We start from the raw sequence: 16,262 nt of genomic DNA, 5'->3' as shown, positions 1-16,262 counted from the left end.
TGTTTGCCTCAGTTCCTTATCTGTAAAATGAATTGGAAAAGGATATGGCAAACTAGTCCAGAATATTTGCCAAGAAAACCCCAAATAGGATCATGAAGAGTCAAACACAACTGAACAACAACAACAAACTTGTAGCAAATTAGTTTGAGTTCTTTGAGAGTATTTGGATATTTATTGTTTTAAGTGTGTGGTACCATGAGCTTTGGTCTCCTTATGGAGTTTGTTGATGATAAGTACCTAAATTATATTTGTCAAAGGTTTGGCATCATTTAAAAAACTTTGATAAGGAGCCTTACTGTAAACAGACCCAAGAGGAATTGAAGCTTTATGCACAAATACACATGACAGAGTGTGCTTCATTTTAAAAATTGAATGCTTGTATTTCTCTTTCCGTGATGGGAAGAAGCAATGCTTTGTAACCCAAGGCTCTAGTTCGTGGCCTTATTTTATAATTTCTAGTGTAATGCAGATTTATAGATCTTGCCATTAGCCATCCTCTGATGATATCCAGATCTGAAGACAGTGGGCTTTTATCCCAGGCTGACAGAACTTGACAGAGGGCAGAATATCAGTCAATCAATAAACATTTACTAAGTGCCTTCTATATTCCAGGCACTGTGCAAAGCACTGGGGATACAAAAGGAGGCAAAAGGCAACCTTTCCCCTCAAAGAGCTTACAACCTAATGAGGGAGACAACATACAAACAAATATATATAAAGTAAGCTATATAGAGGAGAAATAGGAAATAATTTAAAGAGAGGAAGCATTAGAATTAAAAGGGGTTAGGCTCCAAAAGACTCCCTATGGAAAATGCTATACATATCCATAGAAAGAACATTGGAATCTGAATGCAGATGGAAGCATACTATTTCTCGCCTTTTCTTTTCTTGTTTTGTTTTGTTTCTTCTTTCTTGTGATTCCTCCAATTATTTCTAATTCTTCTTTATATCATGACTAATTTGAAAATATGTTTAATATGAATGCATAAGTAGAGCCTATATCAGATTGCATGCCATCTTGGGGAGGGGGGAAGAGAAGGAGGGGGAGAAAATTTAAAGCTCAAAATCTTATGGAAGTGACTGTTGAAAACTAAATATAAATAAATTAATTATAAAAAATTATTAAAAAGGGGATTAGGGAAGGCTTCCTGTAGAAGTAACACTTAGATGTACATTTTGGGTTTGAATTAGGGGAGAGACTTCATGTAGCCTTGCATTGGGGGATTTTTATTACCCATAGCAAAATTCTCATGTTTACTTGCTGGAGGGATGATGAAAGAAATTCTATATTTTCTGAAAGTTTTTCCTGTACATGGTACCTTGGGCAGAAGCCTTTCTACAGTCTTTAGAACCTGGACTACATATTGCATACAGAAACAATAGAAGGGCACTATCCTAAATTAAATGTAATAATTCTAAAAAAAAAACACACAAAAACCAAAAAAAACAAACAAATGTAATCTAGATTTGCTGTCAGCCTCCCTTACTGTCTTTGCTAATTTTGGCTTTTGGAAAGCCATCTTGCTTCCTGACATTACTGGGAAGTAGGCTTTTAAAGCCTATTCTTTCTTACAAATGATAGCATTGCATTTACCCTTTATTTCAGATAGCTCTCAAGAGAGATATTAATTCTAAAAGTTTAAGCTCTATTTTTGTAATTCAAGTACCAAAGTAGCATTTGCTTCCAAAGGTTACCTAACTTATCCTGCAAACACACACACACACACACACACACACACACACACACACAGCTTTCATAAATAAACACAGTTTCTTCTGAATATAAACAATTGAGTCAATTAGAATCTTATACTTATTAATGCTTCTCTAACCTGCCCTGTAGTGGCTAAAAAACGTATTGCAATTGAAGGGGAAGACGAGAAGAAAAGTTCTGATACCTCTCTATCCTCTCTCCTGCCCTAAACAAACATGACCTAAGGTTGCTCCAGTCATAGAACCAAGGACCTCTTCTCTCATCCTCCAAGATCAACACTAGAGAAATAATTATGATAAATAAGGGATTGTCATTCATCATAAATCATAGGATCACAGATCTGGAGCTGGAAGGGACCTTAAAACCTGTCTAGTTTAACCCCCTTTTAAAGATGAGGCAGAGAAGGGAAGTTTCATATGTCATCGGATCATAAGATAGTATCAGTAGCCTGATTTGAACCCAGGTTCTCTGACTCAAGGACCAGTGTTCTTTCCATTATATCACACTGCCTTCCTAATAAAATAATGTGACAAAGCCTAGAATTCGAACTTGGGTCTTCTGTCTCATATTAGACTGGCAATACAGACAAATCAGTGCTGATAGAGTAGAACTTATCCATACAAGGACTTCCATTTACTAATCACCAGCAAGTCCCTTTGAAATGTCGTAGAATTATGGATTCTTCAGTTATTACATAGATTAGCCAAGGAATCCTAAAATATAAGATATTGGGACTAAGAAAGATGGAAACATTCAACAGTATCATCAACATCTCTAAATATTTTTTTGCAGGAAGATTCCTTTCCAAACCTGCAATCAAATCTAATTAAAGAATTTGGCAGGCATATCTGGCCACATGGGGGAATATACTCATTTTATAAACACAATTCAGTGAGCTTCTTAGGGGTGCAATTTATAACCATAAGGTATACATGATCTCACAGATACTCAAGATCTTAATTTTCTTTTATTTAATGATGGGATACGGTTTCGTGGATAACTGTAAATAGAAATTGTGCCTTAGGAGAAAGGATGTTTGGTGCCTATCCCTTTCCTGTAAAAGTCCTGGAAGAATTTACTCCCTCTAGCTATTTGATACTTTTTGTCCTATTCCTAAAATGTACAAAGTAAGTTTTAAATTACTTGGTTGCTTCTTCTTTTCTCTTCTTGATGATAACTAGTGTGGTCTTAGTGATTTAAGTCTTCCCCTTTCTGATGCACAGTAGCAGGACCCATGGAATAATTTTTCATTTTAGGATCTTTGAAGACTACTGGTAATAATTTCCCTTGGAAGAGACTGGGGCTTATGAGTTTAAAGATCATTTTTAATCAAGAGGTTTTATTTGCCTAAATGGGCATGCATATCTACGTAGAAGAAAAATTTTAAAAACACCCATGTGTGCATGTAACTTTTTTCTGTTCTGCTCCCAACACAGTTACCTTCTTCTAATGTGTCTTATTAAAAAAGATTTTATGGTCACCATTTGTAATCCTGTAAATAAGCCTAGTTTATAAAGGTGTTATAGGATTTCTTATTTTATGTGGTGCCCATCAGATAGGCATTAATGAGGGAGTTTGTGACACTAAATTTAAAGCCCTCAATTAAACAATCAAGGCACAGTGCTAAAAACCCAACAGGCCACTCTGACAGACTTACTGGGAGTGTAATTCACTGTGAAAATCTGCCCACGCTTAGGGATTTTTGATTTATAAAATTCAAAGTAAAAAACTGTATCATTCCTGTTTTTCCCTGTCATGGATTCTCCAAAATTGATTTTTATCATATTTCATAACAAACTTGCTTCCTGATCCTTGTTTCTTATTTTAAAGGAAGAGTTGGCTTTTAATCATGGAATGAGTCTTAAACACTTTGGTGACTGACTCTGGATCAACAGAACCTTTGCCATAAAGGAGGAAATTGAGACTTTTTAAAAATGGCATTTACTAATCTGAAAAGCCTTATGACTTAAAGTTGAACACCTCTAACTTAGGGAAACATAATCAATAAGAATAAATGTAGGTGTTCCAGGTAGCATCTCTCAAATAAGCCCAGTTCTCTTCTCTGACATTTCCACCACTCCAGTGGCTAGCCTTCATCACTTTACACCAGTCCTCTTTGTCTTAAGTCTGTCTACACTCCAGTTCATTCTTCATTTAGCTATCAAAGTGATTTCCCAAAAGCACATGTCTGACCATGTCACTATCCTTTTCAAGAAACTCTAATGGTTCCCTATTACCTCCAGGATCAAATATAAAATCCTGTTTGGGTTTTGAACTACTTTACTACCCCCTTCCCATCTTTCCAGTCTTCTTATACCTTACTCAACCCCCCATACTCTGCAATCCAGTGACACTGGCCTCCTAGCTGTTTCTTGCACAAGACACTCCATCTCCCAACTTTAGATATTTTATTATATTTTCTTAATAAGATTTTATTTTCCCCCCTAATTACATGTAAAAACAATTTTAACATTCTTTTTTTAAGTTTTGAGTTCCAAATTCTATCCTTCCCTCTCTTCCCTCCCCCTACAACAGTAAGCAATCTGATAAAGGTTATACGTGTGCAATCATGTAAAACATATTTCCATATTTACTGGCAAGTCATGATATCACCTTCCTGATGTCATGGTCCTCTGCAGGAATGAAAGACAAACAACAATCAACAATCTGTAAGTATTCATTGGTTGTTGTCCTTTGTTCTTAAAGAGGACCGAAATGACATCACTATGTTAGAGTCAAGTTATAGTGTTTCCAACTCTGGTTGATGAGACCAGTATGAGCTCAGAATGTTCTACCACAGGTCAGGCACAAATAGTTCATGTGAACATTTGGGTGGATTCTCTAAATTTGCGCATGCCCCATTTCTTTTGAGCTACTTCAATTCTGCTTTGCTCATACAGCACAGTACCTTCTCTGATGTGGGCATGCCATGCTGGGAGGTTCTATGCCACACAATTAATTCCAGAGTTTTTAAAAAAGACCTTGAGAGTATCCTCGTATTGCTTTTTCTGACCTCATGTGAGTGCTTGCCAGTTCCAGTTGGGCAATGCATCTCCTTCTTTCCTTCCTTCTCTCCTTCCTTCTCTTTCTCCTTTTCTCATTCTCTCCCTCCCATTTTCTTTCCTTCTTCCTTCCACTGTCTGTCCACATAAGGAATCATGCTTTACCCAAAGGAATATAAATTTTGATCACTGAAACCTTGCAAGATATCTTGGGGTTTACAGCCTAGATTTCTTTTTTAAGGACCGTGCTTTAAACTCAAAGCACTCTGACTCTCATTGATTGGTCAACAATAGGTCCCTGCCCAAACTTCTTTTGGTTACTGTTTGGAACCTGATGGTTCAGAGTGAGTGTAAATAGCAATTGTTTCTGTTTTGGCCAGAAACCTCTTTGAGTTCAGTATTCCCCTCCCAGATTTTTTTTTTTTTGGACTAGCTAATAGAGGACCTTCTTTGCCTCATTTCTTACCTAGCCTTGATCACTGAATAGGCATTGTCTCAGACAAGCTGAGACCTGGGAAAGACCTTAGCTTAAAAAGGCAAGTCTTCCACTGCATCTGGGCCATCACCAGTTGTCCTGATCCCAGATGACTCTGGAGAGAGTGAGGCTGATGACTTTGCACAGCTTTGCCTCACTTAAATCCAATTCATTTACAAGTCAGGATATCACCTTCCCTATTAGTCATTTTGCAGAAGAAAACTTGAACCAAAAAAAAAAAGAAAGAGAAAGAGAAAAATAGTGTGCTTCAGTCTGTATTCAGACTCTATCAGTTCTTTCTCTGGAGACAACATTTTTCATCCTGAGTCTTTTGAGATCGTCTTGGATTATTGTATTGCTGTGAACAGCTAAATCATTCACAGTTGCTCATTGTACAATATTGCTGTTACTGTGTACAATATTCTCCTGATTTTGATAATTTCACTCTGCATCAGTTCATGTAAGTTTTTCCAGGTTTTTCTGAAATCATCCTTCTCGTCATTTCTTACAGCACAATAATATTCCATTACAATCATATACCACAGCTTGTTCAACCATTCCCCAATTTAATGGGCATCCCCTCAATTTCTAATTTTTAGCCACCATAAAAAGAGCTAGCAGAAATATTTTTGTACAAATAGGTTCTTTCCCCCTTTTTAAAATCTCTTTGAAATATACACCTAGTAGTGGTATTTCTGGGCCAAAAGACATGCAGTTTTATAGCCCTTTGGGCATAGTTCTAAATTATTCTCCAGAATGGTTGGATCCAACTCTGGGTATTTTCACTAGCTGTCCCTCATGCCTGAAATGCTGTGTCTTCTCCCCACCTTCTGGCTTCCTTGGCGTCCTTAGAGTCTCAGCTAAAATCTCATCTTTAAGAAGCCTTTCCCAGACCTCTTTAATTTTGGTGCCTTCTATCTCCAGCTTATTTGTGTAGATCCTTTTTGTACATAGTTATTTGTATATTGTCTCCCCTGTTAGGTTGTGAGCTCCATAAAGGCAGGGACTGTTTTTGCCTTTCTTTGTATCCCCAACACTTAACTCGGTGCCTACAACATGATAGACACTAAATAAGTGCTTGCTGACTCTGCAGCAGTTTTCTATCTTTCATTCATCCTTAAATGCCCTCAGGATAACTTTCCTTAGTTGGGTCTTTTGCCAGGCTTTCTTTAAACCAATTTTCCCCCCATTGCCTCTAATTATTTTACGAGCTCATAATCTTTATTCAAGCTTAAAGTGTCACAAGCAAGTTTGAAAGGTGTTGCTTTTGTCTGTCATATCTAGTTTGCAAGTACTTTTTTTCTTTTCTTTTTTTAATCTAATCTCTATTTTACCAATGTAAGTTCTCCATGAAGAACTTTCTTTTCTGATGCAAATTAACCTTTTCCCTGCAATTTATAGGCTTTGAGATTTGGCTGGGGCACTCAAAGTTTCAGTAACTTGTCAGCAGTCAAACATCTAGTTATGCCACAGGCTGGATTTGAAACTAGTTCTTCTTGACTACCCATCCAGATTTCTATCCAATAATGCAATGCTGCTTCAACTTGGCAAACTGATTCTTTGCTGGATAAGGCAATTTTTAAGTCTTTTTGGTCTCCTTCCTGTGGCAATTGACTTACATTGCTTAAATCTCTGTATGAAACTTTCATAGTAGGTATGGATGCTCTTTCTTCAATCCATTTCCCATTTTTTAGCATCAATAACTGGTATAAACAGACAAGATTAGAGTGTTTTAATCACATACCATATTTTTTCTCATTTTTATTCTTTCTTCTAGCTTTGTATTTCTATTATTGTTGGCCTTTGCGTTTTCTGATATGGGTATAGGAGAGATTGCTCTGAGGCCACCTTGCATTTCACTATCTTTTCAGGATTCTTCCCATGTTTGCTTTCTTTAGTAGTATTTCCACTTCTATAAGCACCCCCAGGGTTAAGTTTAGAGTCCAAATTTAGTAGAACTGTATTGGCCCTTACTGTTTAGAAATATTCATTCATTCAGTCAATAAACATTTATTAAGCACGTGTTATGTGCCAGACACTGTGCTAAGCTGTGAGGATACAAAGAAAGGTAAAAAGCAGCTGTTTTTCAGTTGTGTTCAATTTTTCATGACCCCATTTGGGGTTTCCTTGGCAGAGATGCTGGAGTGTTTTGCCATTTCCAGCTCATTTTACAGATGAGGAAACTGAGGCAAACAGGGTTAAGTGACTTGCCCAGAGTAGCACAGCTAATAAGTGTCTGAGGTCAAATTTGAACTCAGGAAGGTGAGTCTTCCTGACTCCAAGACCAGCATTCTATCCACTGCGCCATCTAGCTGCACTGCTCTCAAAGTAATCATGTATTCTGGGAAAACCTATCCTCCATTTTTCCAGTTCACTGCAACTTTCTTTTGTCTTCTGGTTTCATTTCAAGCAAGAATGTCAAGATTGATACAGTTCAGTTCTGCTAGTGTGTGTGTCCACTTATGATCATTTAACAAGTATCTCACACTATAATACCAACCATGAATGTTTGTAGATTACCTAAAAACTGTGTGATTTTCATACCCTTCTGCCGCCATTACTGCCAAACTAGAAGAGAGTACACAATTTTACATGTATTCTATGTATTTAATAAGTCTTCAGCCTCTCTCTTATTGCCTACTCCAAAAGTGTATTCTGCTACTTTTTTTTTGGCCATCCTTTCCTTTGCCCACCTTTTGTGTTGAAGTCACTAGGTATCAGTACATATTTTGATTTAATTTGTAGGGCCTGCCAAGTCCTTCATAGATATTCTCTGTAACAGATGTTGGTTCATAAATTTCATATGTATATGAAATTTCTATTGTGTTTAATATTTTGAAATATGTATATGGAATTTATATTGTATTTCATATGTATATGAAATGTATATTGTATTTTAACTGGATTTCTTATATGCATCTCAAAGTCTATAGAACAACTCATTATCCCTTCCCCCAAAATCACTCCTCTCACACACTTTCCAATTTCCGTCAGACACCACCGTCCTAACAGTCTTGTAGGTTTATAACTTCAGTGTTATTGTTGCCTCCTCATTTGTACTCAACCCGATATTCAATTAGTTGCTGGATCATTTTGTTTCTACCTCCACATCTCTCACATCCATCTCTGTTTCTGCAGTCACATTCCTCTCCTTTGGACTACTGTAATAACCTCCCAAGTAGTCTCTCTGCCTCAAGTCTTTGCCCATTCAAATCTATCCTCCATATAGCTGTTGAGTGATTTTTTCCAAAAGTACAGATCTGACCATATCACTCCGCTATTTAAAGCCCTTCACAACCTGGCCCCACCCTATTCATCCAGCCTTATTATACATTACATCCCTCCAACACACAATGTTCCAGCCACATTAGCCTGCTGACTGTTCTTCACACATGACACTTCATCTCTATGCTTTTGCAATGGTTATTCTCCAGGCCTGAAAGGCATTTCTTCCTGACTTCTGCCTTTCAGAATACATACCTTCCTTAAAATAATACTTTATTGTACCTGAAGCCTTTCCTGCTGCTTTCTTGTCTGAATTTTCAAACAAGATAAAATCAGCTCCACCAACTCCTTTATCTTTGCCTGGGAAAACCTATCCTCCATTTTTCTAGTTCACTACAACTTTCTTTTGTCTTCTGGTTTCATTTCAAGCAAGAATGTCAAGATTGATACAGTTCAGTTCTGCTAGTGTGTGTGTGTCCACTTATGGTCATTTAACAAGTATCTCACACTATAATACCAACCATGAATGTTTGTAGATTACCTAAAAACTGTGTGATTCTCATACCCTTCTGCCACCATTACTGCCAAACTAGAAGAGGGTACACAAGAATAAGGGCAGTTTTGTGCTTTTCTTTATTTTATGGGGTGCATGGCCAAAGAATTCTATCTCCAAGTGGCCAGGCTACTAGTGATAAGCTTTTCTCTACTTAAACTAGATTAATTCTTGGAAGGCTGACACGTTATGTTAGTAAGATTATGCTTGAAGCCTTTCAAAATAATAGTCTGTCAGACTTTTCATTTTCCTATTATAATCTAGAATGGCACACTGTCACCTCAATGCCTTCTTGTGGCATCAGAGTAGGACTTTTTGAGGAATTTTACATTAATGCCTATTAAATTTAATTTTATCACCATCTCAGAAACATGCTAATTATGTGGCTCTGGTCAAGTTGTGTAACCTCTCAATACCCCCAGGCAACTCTTTCAGGCCATAATGTCCAGAGTTGTTGCTGATCTGCATTAGCAAAAGGAGTTTCTTCACTGGAAGCTCCTTGTACACATTTGGTCTCTTCAGAAATTCATTCTGTTAGTTTTGACCCACTAGCCTAGCCTATTGAGATCCTTTTGGAGTCTCTCCTTCAATATCCTTTGTGTCATCTCCACTAGCCACTCATCACCAACTAGCTCAGCTATATGACATCTAGGAGGTACAGTACCAAAAGCGATGGAACTAACTGGTAGGCCTAGAATGGGACACAGAATGATAACTTTAATTTTTTTTTGTTTTGCCTTATGAAAGGCTATGAGTTGAAATAAAAATTTGCTCTTTGTATACTCATTTGTTTTTTTTTGTTGTTGCTGATGGTCATTAAATTTATGGAGTTTATGACAGTCATTATGTTTATAGTGTATGGAGCTCAGCAGAAATGATGGTTTCCAGATTTCAAGATCTAGCACATAAAAAGGAATGTGGCACAGTAGAAACAGTAAGACTTCAATCCTCTGACACTTACTGCCTGCACAATCTTGGATATGTTATGTTGTTTCCCTCCAATAAAATATAATGAAATAAAATAAAATAAGTTCTGCAGGGGCAGAGACTAATTTTTGACTTTACATCACTCTGGATCTCAGTTTCCTTATCTGCAAAATGAGGGGATTGAATTAAATGGCCTCCTTCCCCTACCTTTTACCTCCAGGTCTAAACCTATAATCTGGGTTTTTGGGATATTTTAGGACCAGGGATAGATACCTGTTGCACAACTGGAAACTTCCAGATACTGCAGTACCTGTTGCAGATCTTTTACAGATCTTTGTTTGAATGGGAGGAGGATTTTGATTTGCATCACTTAGAAAGGACAAGAGAAACTAATTCAGAGAACTTTGATTGCCTGAGGCAAAATTCCAAGAGTACCAGGCTTTTATAACTGAGGTAATTCAGGGGACAGTTTTAGAGGATTAAAGTCCAAGGCACAGCAGATAAATAAGGTTGGTGTTGACTCTTGGGGTTTGAGGAAACCTGACAAAAAAAGACATAATGCTGCATAGAATCACAGGATTGTGGATTTCAAGCTAGAAGAGACCTGGGAAGCCATGAAGTCTAACCTCCTCATTTTACTGATGAGGAAACTGAGCCAAAGAGAGGTTAAGTAACTTGTCCATAATCACGTAGCTAATAAGTGTCTGAAGCAGGATATGAATCAAGGTCTTTCTTAGTCCACATCCAGTACTTTGTCCACTATATCACACAGACTGTCAAGACAAATGATTAGGCCAGGAAAAAAAGAGGGCAGAAGGTGAGTCAGGCCTCTTTCTTCAAGATCTAATTTTAACTTTTCTTGTGTCAAAGTCTCCTAGTCGATAATAGCCAGACCCCATAGACCTTCCAGGTTTAAGGCATTTTGGAACTCCCCATAAACCCAGAGCCATGCCTTTGAGAACAAGAGGAGGGAATCTGATAAGTAGGGAAGCCAGGAGAGTTGCCAGGATCAACCAGTCATCTTTCTTGCAAAGCTCAGGGTTCTGGATGGGCAAATGAACATAAGCAAATATTGATGATCTGTATATATACTGTACAGACAAGAAAGGATAGACTAATCATAAAATCCAGGTGATCCACAAAATAGCAGGAATGTGGAGAGGCAGATGGAAATTAGGAATGTTACTAAGGAAGATCCTCCGAGGCCAGAGTTTCTTATATATTCCCAATCCAGAGACAGGACTGAAGCCAAAAGGTAGGTAAGACTGAGTCCACAAATGGAGACAAGCAGGCCCATCTGACCTGAGTAAAGCAGTGAGAAGAAATCAGTCTATTCCCAACAGTTGGTTTGGTCACTATAAATCTACTAGTATATCAGGGTGGTATTAAAAAATCTACTGAATAAAGCCTTTGATTGATTTATATGATAAGAATTATGTATCAATATGTCAAGTAATATGTCAAATATGACAATATTTTTCAAAATTAATAGATCACAAACTCAAACATTGTAATTTAATCTCTTTTCACCTATCATTGTCACAGGGTCAGATTTCTCATATTTGAACTAAATTCAACTTGCGTATTAATTTAATAAATATTTATTAAGTGCCTGCAATGTGTAGAATACTGAATTAGGCATTAGAGAAGATAAAGTTAGATAAGACATAGTCCCCACCTTCATGGAGCTTGTATTCTGATAGGGCAATGTGACATAAATATAGTTGATATAAATGAAAAGTGGGTTAGAGAAGTACAAAACAAAAAATTTCTGAAGAAGAAAAAGTTACTACCAATTTGGGAGATCAAGGAAGGTTTTATGAAGGATATGGTATTTAAGTTAAATTTTGAAGGGTGGATAAGATTTGAACAGGAGGTAGGAATGAGAGGGGACATTCTCGGTATAAGAATTACAACATGGGAGAAGGCATTGAAATGGGTATGTTCCAGAGACAGGAAGAAGATCGATTTGATGGGAGCATAGAGTACCCGGTACATATGAGATAGGGCTGGAAAGGGGGATAAGGGGAGGGCGGGAGAGAAGTTGTGAAAGATTTTGAATGACAAAAGTCGAGGAGTTAGAATTTTACTTGGTAGGCAATAGGGAACAACTGAATATTTTTGAGTGCAGGAATGATGTGACCTGATCTAAGCCCAAGGAAGATTGGTTTGGCATCCATGTGAAGGATAGATTGGAGAGAGGAGACAGTAAAAGTGAGAAGACCTATTCGGATTCCACTACAATATTCTAGGAAAATAGTAAGATGGGCCTATACACTATGATAATTACTGCAGAAATAAATAAGAGAAGGCAGACATAAGAGAGATACTGGAATTGGAATTATCAGGACTTAGCAAGTGCTAGATATGAGAAAAGAGGGATAAGCAAGAGACTAAGATAACAACAGGTTTCAAAAATAGGTGTCCTTATTTTAAGGAGCAAATTCCAAGGTTGGAGAGACAATTAGGCATTTCTACCCTTTCTCCAGGTTTTAGCGGAAGAGTTCTCCAAATTGTTAGTGATGTAATAAATGTTGCTTCCATGCCAATGGAGGGTGAAAACAAAAGCCAAAGCACAACTTATGTTTTTTTCTATCTTGCAGTCAGCCATATTAGGCAAAGCACAGATTTGTATTTCCTATTCAACCAAAATTATATCAAATTCAAAAGACTCACAGCAGATGCATGTTAACACAGAGAAAACGTAGCATACCATAGTTTTCTCCCTGAAAGGTAAAGGCACTTAGTGAAACTGTAGAACAGATATTTCACTTTCACATTCACCTTGGGCCTGTACTGTCCAGCCAACTCACAAGCTCCAAATCTCCTAGCTGGCTCTCACTGGTCCTCCCAGTTTCAAAATGACCCTGCCAGTGGTCTTCTCCTCTGAGAAGTAAGCTGTTTCAGAAACCACTACCTGCTTATCAGCTGGCATCCAACTTTGGTATCTTACAATTCTCAAACTCACGAGGTTAACGCCATGGTTAGAAATGTCCATTTATCAGGATTGCTGGTCACTGGCCTGACTCAGGGAAGAAAACAGGAAGTAGAATAAGTATATATTCTCACTTCCATGAACTTTTTGCTGTCATAACGTAGAGAGGGAAAGAATCCTTACCCATCTCCTACTGGAAGTCCAAGAGAGAGAAAGTATTTCATGTATCCCCAAAGAAAGGTTCAAAGAGCTTCTCCTAAGTTCTTCTTAAAACACACAGAGTGGACAGCTCTTTCTGACTCGGTTGCCAATTATCTTTGCTGCAGCCCATCATTCATAGGGACCAGTAAGAAGTTGCTGTGCCATCTTTCCAGGGCATGTGCCCTTCGGTAAGGGCACATATCCCATTAAAAGGAACCAGAATGCATATCCAATTCCACAGGAGGTTCCTCAGTGCAGTAAATCAAAGAGTTCTCCAATTTCCCCAAAGAACTGGATCCAGAATTGAGTAATATGAGGAGGGGAGCTAGATTGCTTATGGGAAATCATGAAGTTACTTTAAGGGCCCAAGCATGTATATGAATCAAAAGGCCAATTTTTTCACAATCAGTAAAGGATCAAAATTGAGAACTACCATCTACAATTCCCAGCCACCAAAGTTAGGAATTGTAGAGGCCATGTTGGGCATAAGTGATCTGGGCAAAGGATGTCCTCATAAATCTATATGATTCAGAAAGATAGCTGGTCACCTGGAGAGATCAAAAGGATAACTCCTTGATAGCATAGGTATTGTTATGTCAAGAGAATTAAGGGAAGGCCTCGAGTGCATTGGGGTAGACTCCCTATGGCTAACTTATGGGAGGACATGGACAAGAGCCCAACAGAATGTTCCAGATGGCTTTCAGTCCGCATCATTGGAAAGGGTCCCCCCATCTCTGTATCAATATGTCAAATACTGTGTCAAATATGACAATATTTTTCAAAATGAATAGATCATAAACTCAAACATTGCAATTTAATCTCTTTTCACCAATCATCATAGGGTCTGATTTCTCATATTTGAACTAAATACAACCTGCACATTAATTCAATAAATATTTATTAAGTGCCTGCAATGTACAGAATACTACTTTAGGCATTAGAGGAGATAAAGTTAGATAAGACATAGTCCGCATAGTCTCTGAGATCATAGAGGCATCTGAGTATTGCAGTGGTTTGTGTAGTTCCCCTAAACTTCCATGGTGACTTGCATAAAGTAGTCTTAAATGTTTGCTGACTACTTGAATAAATGAATGACAGTGCCATGTGAATCTTTCAGAGTTGCCTACTTAACATCAGTTGTTGTCAAACCAGTGATTTCACTGAGAAAATTACTTTTACCAGTGCAAATCAACAATTGCTTTCTAATGTATGGTCTTATAAAGTGATTTGGGGGCACTGAGAATTGATTTACCCAGTATCACACAGCCAATATTCATCAGAGGTAGGATTTGAACCAAGGTCTTCCAGACTCTTCTAAGTCACAGTCCTACTCTATATCAGCTAAGTAGAGAATAGGACTTAGAGTCAGGAAGATCTGAGCTCAAATCCTGCCTCAGATTCCCTACTAGCCATGTGACCCAGGACAAGACACTTATCTCCTCTCAGACTCAGTTTCCTCATCTTTAAGTGGAGATAATAATAGCATCTACCTCATAGGGATGTTGTAAGGATCAAACAAGTTACCATATGTAAAGTGCTTTGCAAATCTTAAAGCACTATATAAGTGCCAGTTAGTAGTAGTAGTAGTAGCGGTGGTGGCGGTGGTGGTGGTGGTAGTAGTAGTAGGAGGAGTAAGAGTAGTAGTAGTGGTTGGAGGAGGAGGATGAGGAGGAGGAAGAGTGTTATTTTTTTATTAGGATTTAAATTATTGGTCTGCCAGCATTCAAACTTAAGGAACAGGATCATAGGATCAAAGATTCAGAATTAGGAGAAACCTTAGAAATCATCATGCTCACACATACCCCCTCCATTTTACAAATGAGGAAACTGAGGCCCCTAGAGGTGAGACGGTCACATAGGTCATATAAGTAGTAAGCATCAGGGTCAGGTTTTGAAGCAAGGTATTCTGACTATCCTTGGAATGGAGAGAAGGGAATGAATGCATAGAAATATTGTACAGGAAGAATCAACATGTCTTCTTGGCAACTCCACAAATACACGGGGTGAGGAAGAGTAAAGAGTCAAGAATGACTAAACTTTTGAACCTGAGTAGCTCAGAAGGCTATGGGTGTCCTCAACGGAAACAGAGAAATCAGGAAGAGAAGTGAGTTTGAGCTTAGCAATTAGAAATTATCTGAAATCCCTCTCTGAAAGTTTAAGGCTCTGGTCATTGTGTGTATGACTTTCCAGTGAAGACTGAGAGTTTTCAGCACACTGCTAGGAAGAGTGCCTGAAATATTTAAAGATAATTCTAATATCAGTAGGATGATTGGTTTCGACTTTGTTCTTTAATGTGAAATTTCTAGGAAGAGTTTTGATCACAACTGGCTGCAGGTGGTATGGCATAGTGAGAGAAATGCTGGATTTAGAATCAGAGGGCCTGGATTGAAGCCCTGACTTTGCTACTTAGTAATTTTGCTACCTTGGGCAAGTCACCTTTACTTCCCTGGGCCTCAGTTTCTTCCAATGTAAAATGAAGGGTTGGACTAGAATGATCTTTAAGGTCCTTTACAGAGCTAAATCTATGGTCTTATCTTGTATCTCTTGTTGAGTCATTTTTCAATTATGTCTCACTCTTTGTGACCCCATTTTGGGTTTTTCTTAGCAAAGATACTGGAGTGATTTGCCATTTCTTTCTCTAGCTCATTTTACAGATGAGGAAACCGAGGCAAACAGGGGAAAGTGACTTGGCCAGGGTCACAAAGCTAGTAGATCTCTGTGTCCAGATTTGAACTCAGGAAGAGGAGTCTTCCTGATGACAGGCCTGACTCTTTATCTACTGTGCCTCCTAGGTGCCCTTATATCTAGCATGAGCTAGTTGACCATGACTGCTTGTCAGGGGTGTTATAGAGAGCATTCTTGAATCAAACAGAAGTTGAGCTAGAGGACCCCTATGATTCTTTGAAAAAGAAAACATCAGCTCAATTTTTTTTCAGAGAATTCCTCTTCCAAAAAAAAACCCTTCTAAATTCTAGAAGGCAAACAAAATCAGTATTAGTTAAATATTTAATTAATATTTATTATATCAACCACATTAGATTAAATCATATCTGTGATACACTCGAGCCATATTTTTATGAGTCATGTGTACACTGAAGAGTGTGATAGTGTGTAGCGTACATTGATGATTATTTATAGGTAGGTATTAGAGTACAATTTTATTATTTTGTGTTATTATAGAAGTATCACCATCACCTCATTGCTTTGTCCATTGTTGGTCATATCTGTGG

The 16,262-nt window shown here is 37.9% G+C and overlaps 1 protein-coding gene across 3 annotated transcripts in view; it reads left to right on the top strand.

Annotated features, from left to right (window-relative positions):
- Positions 1 to 16,262, top strand: part of CAST (calpastatin) — a 124,958-nt gene that overhangs the window by 14,360 nt on the left and 94,336 nt on the right. The window lies entirely within an intron of this gene.

The sequence above is a fragment of the Vombatus ursinus genome, unplaced genomic scaffold (assembly GCF_900497805.2).
Source record: "Vombatus ursinus unplaced genomic scaffold, bare-nosed wombat genome assembly UNPS02014828.1, whole genome shotgun sequence".
Taxonomy (NCBI): domain Eukaryota; kingdom Metazoa; phylum Chordata; class Mammalia; order Diprotodontia; family Vombatidae; genus Vombatus; species Vombatus ursinus.
This window is presented reverse-complemented; position numbering and strand designations above follow the sequence as displayed.